This window comes from Leiobunum rupestre, chromosome 2 (assembly GCF_980474605.1).
Source record: "Leiobunum rupestre chromosome 2, qqLeiRupe1.1.hap1, whole genome shotgun sequence".
Taxonomy (NCBI): domain Eukaryota; kingdom Metazoa; phylum Arthropoda; class Arachnida; order Opiliones; family Sclerosomatidae; genus Leiobunum; species Leiobunum rupestre.
The window spans coordinates 85,256,303-85,271,577 of NC_143385.1; the positions used below are offsets into that span (position 1 = coordinate 85,256,303).

The 15,275-nt window shown below is 43.1% G+C and overlaps 14 non-coding genes across 14 annotated transcripts; all 14 read right to left on the bottom strand.

The window, feature by feature from the left end:
* Positions 1 to 1,915: 1,915 nt before the first annotated feature.
* Positions 1,916 to 1,997, bottom strand: TRNAL-AAG (transfer RNA leucine (anticodon AAG)). Its single transcript has one exon. It is a non-coding gene; the product is annotated as a tRNA-Leu (tRNA).
* Positions 1,998 to 2,091: 94 nt separating this feature from the next.
* On the bottom strand, positions 2,092 to 2,173 carry TRNAL-UAG (transfer RNA leucine (anticodon UAG)). The gene has a single exon. It is a non-coding gene; the product is annotated as a tRNA-Leu (tRNA).
* A 94-nt stretch (positions 2,174 to 2,267) lies between these two features.
* Positions 2,268 to 2,349, bottom strand: TRNAL-UAG (transfer RNA leucine (anticodon UAG)). Its single transcript has one exon. It is a non-coding gene; the product is annotated as a tRNA-Leu (tRNA).
* Positions 2,350 to 2,618: 269 nt separating this feature from the next.
* On the bottom strand, positions 2,619 to 2,700 carry TRNAL-UAG (transfer RNA leucine (anticodon UAG)). The gene has a single exon. It is a non-coding gene; the product is annotated as a tRNA-Leu (tRNA).
* A 94-nt stretch (positions 2,701 to 2,794) lies between these two features.
* Positions 2,795 to 2,876, bottom strand: TRNAL-AAG (transfer RNA leucine (anticodon AAG)). The gene has a single exon. It is a non-coding gene; the product is annotated as a tRNA-Leu (tRNA).
* A 4,220-nt stretch (positions 2,877 to 7,096) lies between these two features.
* On the bottom strand, positions 7,097 to 7,178 carry TRNAL-AAG (transfer RNA leucine (anticodon AAG)). The gene has a single exon. It is a non-coding gene; the product is annotated as a tRNA-Leu (tRNA).
* A 270-nt stretch (positions 7,179 to 7,448) lies between these two features.
* TRNAL-AAG (transfer RNA leucine (anticodon AAG)) lies at positions 7,449 to 7,530 on the bottom strand. The gene has a single exon. It is a non-coding gene; the product is annotated as a tRNA-Leu (tRNA).
* Positions 7,531 to 8,503: 973 nt separating this feature from the next.
* TRNAL-AAG (transfer RNA leucine (anticodon AAG)) lies at positions 8,504 to 8,585 on the bottom strand. The gene has a single exon. It is a non-coding gene; the product is annotated as a tRNA-Leu (tRNA).
* Positions 8,586 to 8,855: 270 nt separating this feature from the next.
* TRNAL-AAG (transfer RNA leucine (anticodon AAG)) lies at positions 8,856 to 8,937 on the bottom strand. The gene has a single exon. It is a non-coding gene; the product is annotated as a tRNA-Leu (tRNA).
* A 270-nt stretch (positions 8,938 to 9,207) lies between these two features.
* TRNAL-AAG (transfer RNA leucine (anticodon AAG)) lies at positions 9,208 to 9,289 on the bottom strand. The gene has a single exon. It is a non-coding gene; the product is annotated as a tRNA-Leu (tRNA).
* Positions 9,290 to 12,021: 2,732 nt separating this feature from the next.
* TRNAL-UAG (transfer RNA leucine (anticodon UAG)) lies at positions 12,022 to 12,103 on the bottom strand. The gene has a single exon. It is a non-coding gene; the product is annotated as a tRNA-Leu (tRNA).
* Positions 12,104 to 12,372: 269 nt separating this feature from the next.
* On the bottom strand, positions 12,373 to 12,454 carry TRNAL-AAG (transfer RNA leucine (anticodon AAG)). The gene has a single exon. It is a non-coding gene; the product is annotated as a tRNA-Leu (tRNA).
* A 796-nt stretch (positions 12,455 to 13,250) lies between these two features.
* On the bottom strand, positions 13,251 to 13,332 carry TRNAL-AAG (transfer RNA leucine (anticodon AAG)). The gene has a single exon. It is a non-coding gene; the product is annotated as a tRNA-Leu (tRNA).
* A 634-nt stretch (positions 13,333 to 13,966) lies between these two features.
* Positions 13,967 to 14,048, bottom strand: TRNAL-AAG (transfer RNA leucine (anticodon AAG)). The gene has a single exon. It is a non-coding gene; the product is annotated as a tRNA-Leu (tRNA).
* Positions 14,049 to 15,275: the final 1,227 nt, after the last annotated feature.

A 15,275-nucleotide genomic window follows, 5' to 3' on the forward strand; every position in this document is an offset into this window, starting at 1 on the left:
TTAGGACAAGTTTTTACAATTAGATACTTCACCTACTTCTTATTAAGACCACTAGCTATAATGATTCAAGATAATAGACTAAACTAGTCATTTAGCTAAATTAAGCAATTTGCTTTGAAAGCAAAATATAGGTAACCTAATGATTTATTTAATTCAAAACTAAATTTTAGGGCACCTATAAGCAAAAGAGATAAAGGGAGAATTAACATTATTATTAATACTATTATATTAAGAGTCTATTGCTATACTTAATATTAATATAGATATTAAATTTAACGAATTAACAAATCTATCCTCCCAGTAAAAACTATATAATTATTCTCCATTTGACTTTTTACTATTTTATTTTTAAAGCTCATAAAATAGTAAAAGGTCAAATGGGGGTATTTTAATAATTTTGATAAATAATTATATCATTGATAAGTAAAGGGTCCATTTAAATTGCGCTGCCGCATGACAACACTGCTTAAGGTAGCCCTAAGTTAATTTCTAAAGTGGGTACTATCAAACTGAAGTATACACTCTAGATTTCCCGTGGTCTGAATTTATCATAACGTCATATCGTTACTTATTATAATAATTTACTTTTAATTTTTTGAGATAGTATGCTTATGTTAAAATAATTCACAGTTTAATACAAAGAGAGAGGGGGGGGATACACAGTCAATTTTTCATCATATTCAATTTATATTCTGGAGCTTTATTACCTTAATTATGCTATTAACATGAATTGGTGCCTCCCCTATCGAGGAACCTTACCTCAACTTAGGACAAGTTTTTACAATTAGATACTTCACCTACTTCTTATTAAGACCACTAGCTATAATGATTCAAGATAATAGACTAAACTAGTCATTTAGCTAAATTAAGCAATTTGCTTTGAAAGCAAAATATAGGTAACCTAATGATTTATTTAATTCAAAACTAAATTTTAGGGCACCTATAAGCAAAAGAGATAAAGGGAGAATTAACATTATTATTAATACTATTATATTAAGAGTCTATTGCTATACTTAATATTAATATAGATATTAAATTTAACGAATTAACAAATCTATCCTCCCAGTAAAAACTATATAATTATTCTCCATTTGACTTTTTACTATTTTATTTTTAAAGCTCATAAAATAGTAAAAGGTCAAATGGGGGTATTTTAATAATTTTGATAAATAAATAATTATATCATTGATAAGTAAAGGGTCCATTTAAATTGCGCTGCCGCATGACAACACTGCTTAAGGTAGCCCTAAGTTAATTTCTAAAGTGGGTACTATCAAACTGAAGTATACACTCTAGATTTCCCGTGGTCTGAATTTATCATAACGTCATATCGTTACTTATTATAATAATTTACTTTTAATTTTTTGAGATAGTATGCTTATGTTAAAATAATTCACAGTTTAATACAAAGAGAGAGGGGGGGGATACACAGTCAATTTTTCATCATATTCAATTTATATTCTGGAGCTTTATTACCTTAATTATGCTATTAACATGAATTGGTGCCTCCCCTATCGAGGAACCTTACCTCAACTTAGGACAAGTTTTTACAATTAGATACTTCACCTACTTCTTATTAAGACCACTAGCTATAATGATTCAAGATAATAGACTAAACTAGTCATTTAGCTAAATTAAGCAATTTGCTTTGAAAGCAAAATATAGGTAACCTAATGATTTATTTAATTCAAAACTAAATTTTAGGGCACCTATAAGCAAAAGAGATAAAGGGAGAATTAACATTATTATTAATACTATTACCGCGCCCCCGAAGAGACTGGTGCCTAAAACCAGCGCCATAGACCACTCAGCCACGCTGCCTTCATGTGGATTTCTATTATCTAAAATATCGTCTAAATGCTGTAAAAAGGTTTTCCTATGCCCCTAAAACATTACCTCTGGCAAAATCGAATTATGACAGAGGCGGGATTCGAACCCGCGCCCCTGAAGAGACTGGTGCCTTAAACCAGCGCCATAGACCACTCGGCCACACTGCCTTTGTGTGTAGTACTATTAACTAAAATATCATCTAAATGCTGTAAAAATTTTTTCCCATGCCCCTAAAAACATAGCTTTGGCAAAATTGAATACTGACAGCGGCGGGATTCGAACCCGCGCCCGCGAAGAGACTGGTGCCTAAAACCAGCACCATAGACCACTCGGCCACGCTGCCTTTGTGTGTAGTACTATTAACTAAAATATCATCTAAATGCTGTAAAAATTTTTTCCCATGCCCCTAAAAACATAGCTTTGGCAAAATTGAATACTGACAGCGGCGGGATTCGAACCCGCGCCCCCGAAGAGACTGGTGCCTAAAACCAGCGCCATAGACCACTCGGCCACACTGCCTCCGGGTAGCTTATTATTAACTAAAATATCGTCTAAATGCTGTAAAATGGTTTTCCCATGCCCCTAAAAACATAAGTCTGGGAAATTGAATTATGACAGCGGCGGTATTCGAACCCGCGTCCCCGAACTGACTGGTGCCTAAAACCAGCGCCATAGACCACTCGGCCACACTGCCTTCGTGTGGATTGCTATTAACTAAAATATCGTCTAAATGCTGTAAAATGGTTTTCCCATGCCCCTTAAAACATACCTCTGGCAAAATCGAATTATGACAGCGGCGGGATTCGAACCCGCGCCCCCGAAGAGACTGGTGCCTAAAACCAGCGCCATAGACCACTCGGCCACGTTGCCTTTATGTAAATTTTTATTAACCAAAATATCGTCTAAATGCTGTAAAAAGGTTTTCCTATGCCCCTAAAAACATACCTCTGGCAAAATCGAATTATGACAGCGGCGGGATTCGAACCCGCGCCCCTGAAGAGACTGGTGCCTTAAACCAGCGCCATAGACCACTCGGCCACACTGCCTTCGTGTGGATTACTATTAACTAAAATATCGTCTTAATGTTATAAAAAGGTTTTCTCATGCCCCTAAAAACATAAGTCTGGCAAAATCGAATTATGACAGTGGAGGGATTCGAACCCGCGCCCCCGAAGAGACTGGTGCCTAAAACCAGCGCCATAGACCACTCAGCCACGCTGCCTTCATGTGGAGTTCTATTATCTAAAATATCGTCTAAATGCTGTAAAAAGGTTTTCCTATGCCCCTAAAACATTACCTCTGGCAAAATCGAATTATGACAGCGGCGGGATTCGAACCCGCGCCCCTGAAGAGACTGGTGCCTAAAACCAGCGCCATAGAACACGCGGCCACACTGCCTTCGTGTGTATTACTATTAACTAAAATATCGTCATAATGTTATAAAAAGGTTTTCTCATGCCCCTAAAAACATAAGTCTGGCAAAATCGAATTATGACTGTGGAGGGATTCGAACCCGCGCCCCCGAAGAGACTAGTGCCTAAAACCTGTGCCATAGACCACTCGGCCACACTGCCTTCGTGTGTATTACTATTAACTAAAATATCGTCATAATGTTATAAAAAGGTTTTCTCATGCCCCTAAAAACATAAGTCTGGCAAAATCGAATTATGACAGTGGAGGGATTCGAACCCGCGCCCCCGAAGAGACTGGTGCCTAAAACCAGCGCAATAGACCACTCGGCCACGCTGCCTTTGTGTGCAGTAATATTAACTAAAATATCATCTAAATGCTGTAAAAAAGTTTTCCCATGCCCCTAAAAACATAGCTCTGGCAAAATTGAATACTGACAGCGGTGGGATTCGAACCCGCGCCCCCGAAGAGACTGGTGTTTAAAACCAGCGCCATACACCACTCGGCTACACTGCCTTCGTATGGATTATTATTAATTTAAATATCGTCTTAATGCTGTAAAAAGGTTTTCCCATGGCCCTTAAATTATACCTCTGGCAAAATTGAATAATGACAGCAGCTGGATTCGAACCCGCGCCCCCGAAGAGACTGGTGCCTAAAACCAGCGCCATAGAACACGCGGCCACACTGCCTTCGTGTGGTTTATTATTAATTTTAATATCGTCTAAATGCTGTAAAATGGTTTTCCCATGCCCCTTAAAACATACCTCTGGCAAAATCGAATTATGACAGTGGAGGGATTCGAACCCGCGCACCCGAAGAGACTGGTGCCTAAAACCAGCGCCATAGACCACTCGGCCACGTTGCCCTTATGTGAATTTTTATTAACCAAAATATCGTCTAAATGCTGTAAAAAGGTTTTCCTATGCCCCTAAAAACATACCTCTGGCAAAATCGAATTATGACAGCGGCGGGATTCGAACCCGCGCCCCCGAAGAGACTAGTGCCTAAAACCTGTGCCATAGACCACTCGGCCACACTGCCTTCGTGTGTATTACTATTAACTAAAATATCGTCATAATGTTATAAAAAGGTTTTCTCATGCCCCTAAAAACATAAGTCTGGCAAAATCGAATTATGACAGTGGAGGGATTCGAACCCGCGCCCCCGAAGAGACTGGTGCCTAAAACCAGCGCAATAGACCACTCGGCCACGCTGCCTTTGTGTGCAGTAATATTAACTAAAATATCATCTAAATGCTGTAAAAAAGTTTTCCCATGCCCCTAAAAACATAGCTCTGGCAAAATTGAATACTGACAGCGGTGGGATTCGAACCCGCGCCCCCGAAGAGACTGGTGTTTAAAACCAGCGCCATACACCACTCGGCTACACTGCCTTCGTATGGATTATTATTAATTTAAATATCGTCTTAATGCTGTAAAAAGGTTTTCCCATGGCCCTTAAATTATACCTCTGGCAAAATTGAATAATGACAGCAGCTGGATTCGAACCCGCGCCCCCGAAGAGACTGGTGCCTAAAACCAGCGCCATAGAACACGCGGCCACACTGCCTTCGTGTGGTTTATTATTAATTTTAATATCGTCTAAATGCTGTAAAATGGTTTTCCCATGCCCCTTAAAACATACCTCTGGCAAAATCGAATTATGACAGTGGAGGGATTCGAACCCGCGCACCCGAAGAGACTGGTGCCTAAAACCAGCGCCATAGACCACTCGGCCACGTTGCCCTTATGTGAATTTTTATTAACCAAAATATCGTCTAAATGCTGTAAAAAGGTTTTCCTATGCCCCTAAAAACATACCTCTGGCAAAATCGAATTATGACAGCGGCGGGATTTGAACCCGCGCCCCTGAAGAGACTGGTGCCTTAAACCAGCGCCATTTTTTTTTTTTTTTTTAATTATATCATTAAAAAAATACACGACGCGTGTATGGTACAAAAAGCGAAATGCAACAAGATAATAGAACAAGAAAAAAATACGAAGTAACATTTGAAAAATCGGTCGCGAAAATGAACAGCGATAAAGAAAGAAAAACGATTAGATAATATTGATTAAACAATAGTGAGAAATAAAAAAATTAAGCAACGTATCAAACACTATTAGGCAGTACATGTTGTAGAAAGAATTCATGAACAAAAATAGGCTAAATTAGATAATAAACAGCATTAAAGACGATTAAGAAGAAATAAATTAACGAAAAAAAAAACTCCTTATTGAAAATGAGAAGCAAAGGCTTAGAACCGACAGAACACAGAAAAGGCCGCAAAACATTAAGAAAATCCATCACCATTAATTTGTAACTTATACGTTGAAACCGTAATCATCCGGGATCACAAAGTCCTTATACAGAGGACTGGTAACAGGCTGACCCTGATACCGACACACCCGAGCAAAATATTCGTTCTCTGAAGATGGCGGCCAAGCAACCTCCTTAGGCCACCACTCAGGCCGGCGATGACCCTTGAAAGGGAGCAGACGCATAGCAACGGGAACCCTTTGAACTTTCGTAGCAGAGCCAGAAGAAGAAGACAGCTTCTTACCGACATCGCCATCGCTTGACGACAGCGAATGCTTAGCACTCCGACGCGGATCAGACTTGACACCGGCATCGACGATGGAAGATTCACCACTACCGGCCCGGACCGGAGAACCTTGAGGAATAGCGACTGAGGCAGGATCGACGACCATCACTTCACCGTCACCACCACCGCCCGACGCCGCTTCTAAATCGCGGGATGCCATCCGGGGCCATAGAGGACACTCCCGAACAACATGTCCCTGCTTCTGGCACTTAAAGCACTTGAAATCAGGACAATGGCGATAAATATGGTCAGGAGAATAACACTTATTACAAATTTTCAACTGAGAATCATGTCGGACAGCGTAAAACTTCTCTCGACCAACAGCATCGGCAACTCGTAAGCGATATGGTAATGATGACAGACTCTCAGGTAAGGTAACACGAACGGTACGAAGTCCGCAATAGAATGATGCCTTTTTATGCCAAACAAGCGGACCCTTGATTTCACAGCCAAGCGACGTTAATTTGGATAAAACGGCTTCATCAGTCACAAACTCAGGTAAGTCCGAAAAGGCGACAGTCACAGTCTTCGCAGAAACGCTTGAAATTTCATATATCTCACCATCAATATCCAAGCCCGAATCTATAACGCCCTCGACATCGGCCAAAGTCTTCAAGGTGAGAATGTAACCACCCTCATCACAGACAACTAAAGCAGAAGCACAATCCAGACCAAAGTTCGCAATCACCGCCGTAGACACAACTTCAAAACTTGGTAGATTTCGTTTAAAATCAATAAAAACCGATCTTTTGAATGCGTCCATCCTGGGTAGAAACACCCAGGAGGGATTACCAAATTAATAAATTAACAACTATTGAATTAAATGCACGAATAATAACCGAAAGAAAAATAAATTGGCAAAATACCCCGCTTAGGCTTAGCGCGACGAAAACACGGAGTGCAAAATCGAACGACCTGCACTCTCCAAAAGCTCGAACGCAACTCCTAAACCAGCGCCATAGACCACTCGGCCACACTGCCTTCGTGTGGATTACTATTAACTAAAATATCGTCATAATGTTATAAAAAGGTTTTCTCATGCCCCTAAAAACATAAGTCTGGCAAAATCGAATTATGACAGTGGAGGGATTCGAACCCGCGCCCCCGAAGAGACTGGTGCCTAACACCAGCGCCATAGACCACTCAGCCACGCTGCCTTCGTGTGGATTTCTATTATCTAAAATATCGTCTTATTGCTGTAAAAAGGTTTTCCCATGCCCCTTAAAGCATACCTCTGGCAAAATCGAATTATGACAGCGGCGGGATTCGAACCCGCGCCCCTGAAGAGACTGGTGCCTTAAACCAGCGCCATAGACCACTCGGCCACACTGCCTTCGTGTGGATTACTATTAACTAAAATATCGTCATAATGTTATAAAAAGGTTTTCTCATGCCCCTAAAAACATAAGTCTGGCAAAATCGAATTATGACAGTGGAGGGATTCGAACCCGCGCCCCCGAAGAGACTGGTGCCTAAAACCAGCGCCATAGACCACTCAGCCACGCTGCCTTCATGTGGATTTCTATTATCTAAAATATCGTCTAAATGCTGTAAAAAGGTTTTCCTATGCCCCTAAAACATTACCTCTGGCAAAATCGAATTATGACAGCGGCGGGATTCGAACCCGCGCCCCTGAAGAGACTGGTGCCTTAAACCAGCGCCATAGACCACTCGGCCACACTGCCTTCGTGTGGATTACTATTAACTAAAATATCGTCATAATGTTATAAAAAGGTTTTCTCATGCCCCTAAAAACATAAGTCTGGCAAAATCGAATTATGACAGTGGAGGGATTCGAACCCGCGCCCCGAAGAGACTGGTGCCTAAAACCAGCGCCATAGACCAATCGGCCACGTTGCCCTTATGTGAATTTTTATTAACCAAAATATCGTCTAAATGCTGTAAAAAGGTTTTCCTATGCCCCTAAAAACATACCTCTTTCAAAATCAAATTATGACAGTGGCGGGATTCTAACCCGCGCCCCTGAAGAGACTGGTGCCTAAAACCAGCGTCATAGACCACTCGGCCACGCTGCCTTTGTGTGCAGTACTATTAACTAAAATATCATCTAAATGCTGTAAAAAAGTTTTCCCATGCCCCTAAAAACATAGCTCTGGCAAAATGGAATACTGACAGCGGTGGGATTCGAACCCGCGCCCCCGAAGAGACTGGTGTTTAAAACCAGCGCCATACACCACTCGGCTACACTGCCTTCGTATGGATTATTATTAATTTAAATATCGTCTTAATGCTGTAAAAAGGTTTTCCCATGGCCCTTAAATTATACCTCTGGCAAAATTGAATAATGACAGCAGCTGGATTCGAACCCGCGCCCCCGAAGAGACTGGTGCCTAAAACCAGCGCCATAGAACACGCGGCCACACTGCCTTCGTGTGGTTTATTATTAATTTTAATATCGTCTAAATGCTGTAAAATGGTTTTCCCATGCCCCTTAAAACATACCTCTGGCAAAATCGAATTATGACAGTGGAGGGATTCGAACCCGCGCACCCGAAGAGACTGGTGCCTAAAACCAGCGCCATAGACCACTCGGCCACGTTGCCCTTATGTGAATTTTTATTAACCAAAATATCGTCTAAATGCTGTAAAAAGGTTTTCCTATGCCCCTAAAAACATACCTCTGGCAAAATCGAATTATGACAGCGGCGGGATTTGAACCCGCGCCCCTGAAGAGACTGGTGCCTTAAACCAGCGCCATAGACCACTCGGCCACACTGCCTTCGTGTGGATTACTATTAACTAAAATATCGTCATAATGTTATAAAAAGGTTTTCTCATGCCCCTAAAAACATAAGTCTGGCAAAATCGAATTATGACAGTGGAGGGATTCGAACCCGCGCCCCCGAAGAGACTGGTGCCTAACACCAGCGCCATAGACCACTCAGCCACGCTGCCTTCGTGTGGATTTCTATTATCTAAAATATCGTCTTATTGCTGTAAAAAGGTTTTCCCATGCCCCTTAAAGCATACCTCTGGCAAAATCGAATTATGACAGCGGCGGGATTCGAACCCGCGCCCCTGAAGAGACTGGTGCCTTAAACCAGCGCCATAGACCACTCGGCCACACTGCCTTCGTGTGGACTACTATTAACTAAAATATCGTCATAATGTTATAAAAAGGTTTTCTCATGCCCCTAAAAACATAAGTCTGGCAAAATCGAATTATGACAGTGGAGGGATTCGAACCCGCGCCCCCGAAGAGACTGGTGCCTAAAACCAGCGCCATAGACCACTCAGCCACGCTGCCTTCATGTGGATTTCTATTATCTAAAATATCGTCTAAATGCTGTAAAAAGGTTTTCCTATGCCCCTAAAACATTACCTCTGGCAAAATCGAATTATGACAGCGGCGGGATTCGAACCCGCGCCCCTGAAGAGACTGGTGCCTTAAACCAGCGCCATAGACCACTCGTCCACACTGCCTTCGTGTGGATTACTATTAACTAAAATATCGTCATAATGTTATAAAAAGGTTTTCTCATGCCCCTAAAAACATAAGTCTGGCAAAATCGAATTATGACAGTGGAGGGATTCGAACCCGCGCCCCGAAGAGACTGGTGCCTAAAACCAGCGCCATAGACCAATCGGCCACGTTGCCCTTATGTGAATTTTTATTAACCAAAATATCGTCTAAATGCTGTAAAAAGGTTTTCCTATGCCCCTAAAAACATCACTCTTTCAAAATCAAATTATGACAGTGGCGGGATTCGAACCCGCGCCCCTGAAGAGACTGGTGCCTAAAACCAGCGTCATAGACCACTCAGCCACGCTGCCTTCGTGTGGATTTCTATTATCTAAAATATCGTCTTATTGCTGTAAAAAGGTTTTCCCATGCCCCTTAAAGCATACCTCTGGAAAAATTGCATAATGACAGCGGCGGGATTCGAACCCGCGCCCCCGAAGAGACTGGTGCCTAAAATCAGCGCGATAGACCACTCGGCCACCTTGCTTTCGTGGGGATTATTATTAACTAAAATATTGCCTAAATGCTGTAAAAAGGATTTCCCATGCCCCTAAAAACATACCTCTGACAAAATCGAATTATGAAAGCGGCAGGAATCGAACCCGCTCCCCCGAAGAGACTAGTGCCTAAAACCTGTGCCATAGACCACTCGACCACACTGCCTTCGTGTGGATTACTATTAACTAAAATATCATCTAAATGCTTTAAAAAATTTTTCCCATGCCCCTAAAAACATAGCTTTGGCAAAATTGAATACTGACAGCGGCGGGATTCGAACCTGCGCCCCCGAAGAGACTGGTGCCTAAAACCAGCGCCATAGACCACTCGGCCACACTGCCTTCGGGTAGCTTATTATTAACTAAAATATCGTCATAATGTTTTAAAAAGGTTTTCTCATGCCCCTTAAAACATAAGTCTGGCAAAATCGAATTATGACAGTGGAGGGATTCAAACCCGCGCCCCCGAAGAGACTGGTGCCTAAAACCAGCGCCATAGACCACTCAGCCACGCTGCCTTCGTGTGGATTTCTATTATCTAAAATATCGTCTTATTGCTGTAAAAAGGTTTTCCCATGCCCCTTAAAGCATACCTCTGGAAAAATTGCATAATGACAGCGGCGGGATTCGAACCCGCGCCCCCGAAGAGACTGGTGCCTAAAACTTGTACCATAGACCACTCGGCCACACAGCTGACGTGTGGATTGCTATTAACTAAAATATCGTCTAAATGCTCTAAAAAGGTTTTCCCATGCCCCTAAAAACATACCTCTGGCAAAATTGAATAATGACAGCGGCGGGATTCGAACCCGCACCCCCGAAGAGACTGGTGTCTAAAACAAGCACCAAAGACCACTCGGCCACACTGCCTTCTTCTGGATTACTATTAATTAAAATATCATCTAAATGCTGTAAAAAGGTTTTCCCATGCCCCTAAAAACGTAAGTCTGGCAAAATTGAATTATGACAGCGGCGGGATTCGAACCCGCGCCCCCGAAGACACTGGTGCTTAAAAACAGCGCCATAGACCACTCGGCCACACCGCCTTCGTTTGGATTATTATTAACTAAAATATCGTCTAATTTCTGTAAAAAGATTTTCCCACGCACCTAAAAACATATCTCTGGCAAAATTGAATAATGACCGCAGCTGGATTCGAACCCGTGCCCCCGAAGAGGCTGGTGCCTAAAAACAGCGCCATAGACCACTCGGCCACACTGCCTTCGGGTAACTTATTATTAACTAAAATATAGTCTAAATGCTGTAAAAAGGTTTTCCCATGCCCCTAAAAACATACCTCTGGCAAAATCGAATTAGGACAGCGGCGGGATTCGAAACCGCGCCCCCGAAGAGACTGGTGCCTAAGACCAGCGCCATAGACCACTCGGCCACACTGCCTTCGTGCGGATTACTATTAACTAAAATATCGTCATAATGTTATAAAAAGGTTTTCCATGCCCCTAAAAACATTAGTCTGGCAAAATTGAATTATGACACCGGCGGGAATCGAACCCACGCCCCCGAAGAGACTGGTGCCTAAAACTTGTGCCATAGACCACTCGGCCACACAGCCGACGTGTGGATTGCTATTAACTAAAATATCGTCTAAATGCTGTAAAAAGGTTTTCCCATGCCCCTAAAAACATACCTCTGGCAAAATTGAATAATGACAGCGGCGGGATTCGAACCCGCACCCCCGAAGAGACTGGTGTCTAAAACAAGCACCAAAGACCACTCGGCCACACTGCCTTCTTGTGGATTACTATTAATTAAAATATCATCTAAATGCTGTAAAAAGGTTTTCCCATGCCCCTAAAAACATAGCTCTGGAAAAATTGAAATATGACATCGGCGGGATTCGAACCCGCGCCCCCGAAGAGACTGGTGCCTAAAAACAGCGCCATAGACCACTCGGCCACACTGCCTTCGTGTGGTTTATTATTAACTAAAATATCGTCTAATTTCTGTAAAAAGATTTTCCCATGCACCTAAAAACATATCTCTGGCAAAATTGAATAATGACAGCAGCTGGATTTGAACCCGTGCCCCCGAAGAGACTGGTGCCTAAAACCAGCGTCATAGACCACTCAGCCACACTGCCTTCGTTAGGATTTTTATTAACTAAAATATCGTCTAAATGCTGTAAACAGGTTTTCCTATGCCCCTAAAAACATAACTCTGGCAAAATTGAATAATGACAGCGGCGGGATTCGAACCCGCGCCCACGAAGAGACTGGTGCCTAAAACCAGTGCCATAGACCACTCGGCCACACTGCCTTCGTGTGGATTACTATTAACTAGAATATCGTCTAAATTCTGTAAAAAGATTTTCCAATGCACCTAAAAACATACCTCTGGCAAAATCGAATACTGACAGCGGCGGGATTCGAACCTGCGCCCTCGAAGAGACTGGTGCCTAAAACCAGCGCCATAGACCACTCGGCCACACTGCCTCCGGGTAGCTTATTATTAACTAAAATATCGTCTAAATTCTGTAAAAAGGTTTTCCCATGCCCCTAAAAACATAAGTCTGGGAAATTGAATTATGACAGCGGCGGTATTCGAACCCGCGTCCCCGAAGAGACTGGTGCCTTAAACCAGCGCCATAGACCACTCGGCCACACTGCCTTCGGGTAGCTTATTATTAACTAAAATATCGTCTAAATGCTGTAAAAAGGTTTTCCCATGCCCCTAAAAACGTAAGTCTGGCAAAATTGAATTATGACAGCGGCGGGATTCGAACCCGCGCCCCCGAAGACACTGGTGCTTAAAAACAGCGCCATAGACCACTCGGCCACACCGCCTTCATTTGGATGATTATTAACTAAAATATCGTCTAATTTCTGTAAAAAGATTTTCCCACGCACCTAAAAACATATCTCTGGCAAAATTGAATAATGACCGCAGCTGGATTCGAGCCCGTGCCCCCGAAGAGGCTGGTGCCTAAAACCAGCGCCATAGACCACTCGGCCACACTGCCTTCGTGTGGATTGCTATTAACTAAAATATCGTCAAAATGCTGTAAAATGATTTTCCCATCCGCCTAAAAACATACCTCTGGCAAAATTGAATTATGACAGCGGCGGGAAACGAACCCGCGCCCCGAAGAGACTGGTGCCTAAAATCAGCGCCATAGACCACTCGGCCACCTTGCCTTCGTGGGGATTATTATTAACTAAAATATTGCCTATATGTTGTAAAAAGGATTTCCCATGCCCCTAAAAACATACCTCTGGCAAAATCGAATTATGACAGCGGCGGGATTCGAAACCGCGCCCCCGTAGAGACTGGAGCCTAAGACCAGCGCCATAGACCACTCGGCCACACTGCCTTCGTGCGGATTACTATTAACTAAAATATCGTCATAATGTTATAAAAAGGTTTTCTCATGCCCCTAAAAACAAAATCTGGCAAAATCGAATTATGACAGCGGCGGGATTCGAACCCGCGCCCCTGTAGAGACTGGTGCCTTAAACCAGCGCCATAGACCACTCGGCCAAGCTGCCTTCGGGTAGCTTATTATTAATTAAAATTTCGTCTAAATGCTGTAAAAAGGTTTTCCCATGCCCCTAAAAACATAAGTCTGGCAAAATCGAATTATGACAGCGGCGGTATTCGAACCCGCGTCCCCGAAGAGACTGGTGCCTAAAACCAACGCCATAGACCACTCGGCCACACTGCCTTCGTGTGGATTGCTATTAACTAAAATATCGTCTAAATGCTGTAAAATGATTTTCCCATGCCCCTAAAAACATAGCTTTGGCAAAATTGAATACTGACGGCGGCGGGATTCGAACCCGCGCCCCCGAAGAGACTGGTTTAGAGACTGGTGCCTAAAACCAGCGCCATAGACCACTCGGCCACACTGCCTTCGTGTGGATTACTATTAACTAAAATATCGTCATAATGTTATAAAAAGGTTTTCTCATGCCCCTAAAAACATAAGTCTGGCAAAATCGAATTATTACAGTGGAGGGATTCGAACCCGCGCCCCCGAAGAGACTGGTGCCTAAAACGAGCGCCATAGACCACTCAGCCACGCTGCCTTCATGTGGATTTCTATTATCTAAAATATCGTCTAAATGCTGTAAAAAGGTTTTCCTATGCCCCTAAAACATTACCTCTTGCAAAATCGAATTATGACAGCGGCGGGATTCGAACCCGCGCCCCTGAAGAGACTGGTGCCTTAAACCAGCGCCATAGACCACTCGGCCACACTGCCTTCGTGTGGATAACTATTAACTAAAATATCGTCATAATGTTATAAAAAGGTTTTCTCATGCCCCTAAAAACATAAGTCTGGCAAAATCGAATTATGACAGTGGAGGGATTCGAACCCGCGCCCCCGAAGAGACTTGTGCCTAAAACCAGCGCCATAGACCACTCAGCCACGCCGCCTTCGTGTGGATTTCTATTATCTAAAATATCGTCTTATTGCTGTAAAAAGGTTTTCCCATGCCCCTTAAAGCATACCTCTGGCAAAATTGAATAATGACAGCGGCGGGATTCAAACCCGCGCCCCCGAAGAGACTGGTGCCTAAAATCAGCGCCATAGACCACTCGGCCACCTTGCCTTCGTGGGGATTATTATTAACTAAAATATTGCCTAAATGCTGTAAAAAGGATTTCCCATGTACCTAAAAACATACCTCTGACAAAATCGAATACTGACAGCGGTGGGATTCGAACCCGCGCCCCCGAAGAGACTGGTGTTTAAAACCAGCGCCATACACCACTCGGCTACACTGCCTTCGTGTGGATTACTATTAACTAAAATATCATCTAAATGCTAAAAAAAGGTTTTCCCATCCCCCTAAAAACATACCTCTGGCAAAATTGATTTATGACAGCGGCGGGATTCGAACCCGCACCCGAAGAGACTGGTGCCTAAAACCAGCGCAATAGACCACTCGGCCACGCTGCCTTTGTGTACAGTACTATTAACTAAAATATCATCTAAATGCTGTAAAAAAGTTTTCCCATGCCCCTAAAAACATAGCTCTGGCAAAATTGAATACTGACAGCGGTGGGATTCGAACCCGCGCCCCCGAAGAGACTGGTGTTTAAAACCAGCGCCATACACCACTCGGCTACACTGCCTTCGTGTGGATTATTATTAATTTAAATATCGTCTTAATGCTGTAAAAAGGTTTTCCCATGGCCCTTAAATTATACCTCTGGCAAAATTGAATAATGACAGCAGCGGGATTCGAACCCGCGCCCCCGAAGAGACTGGTGCCTTAAACCAGCGCCATAGAACACGCGGCCACACTGCCTTCGTGTGGTTTATTATTAACTAAAATATCGTCTAATTTCTGTAAAAAGATTTTCCCATGCACCTAAAAACATATCTCTGGCAAAATTGAATAATGACAGCAGCTGGATTTGAACCCGTGCCCCCGAAGAGACTGGTGCCTAAAACCAGCGTCATAGACCACTCAGCCACACT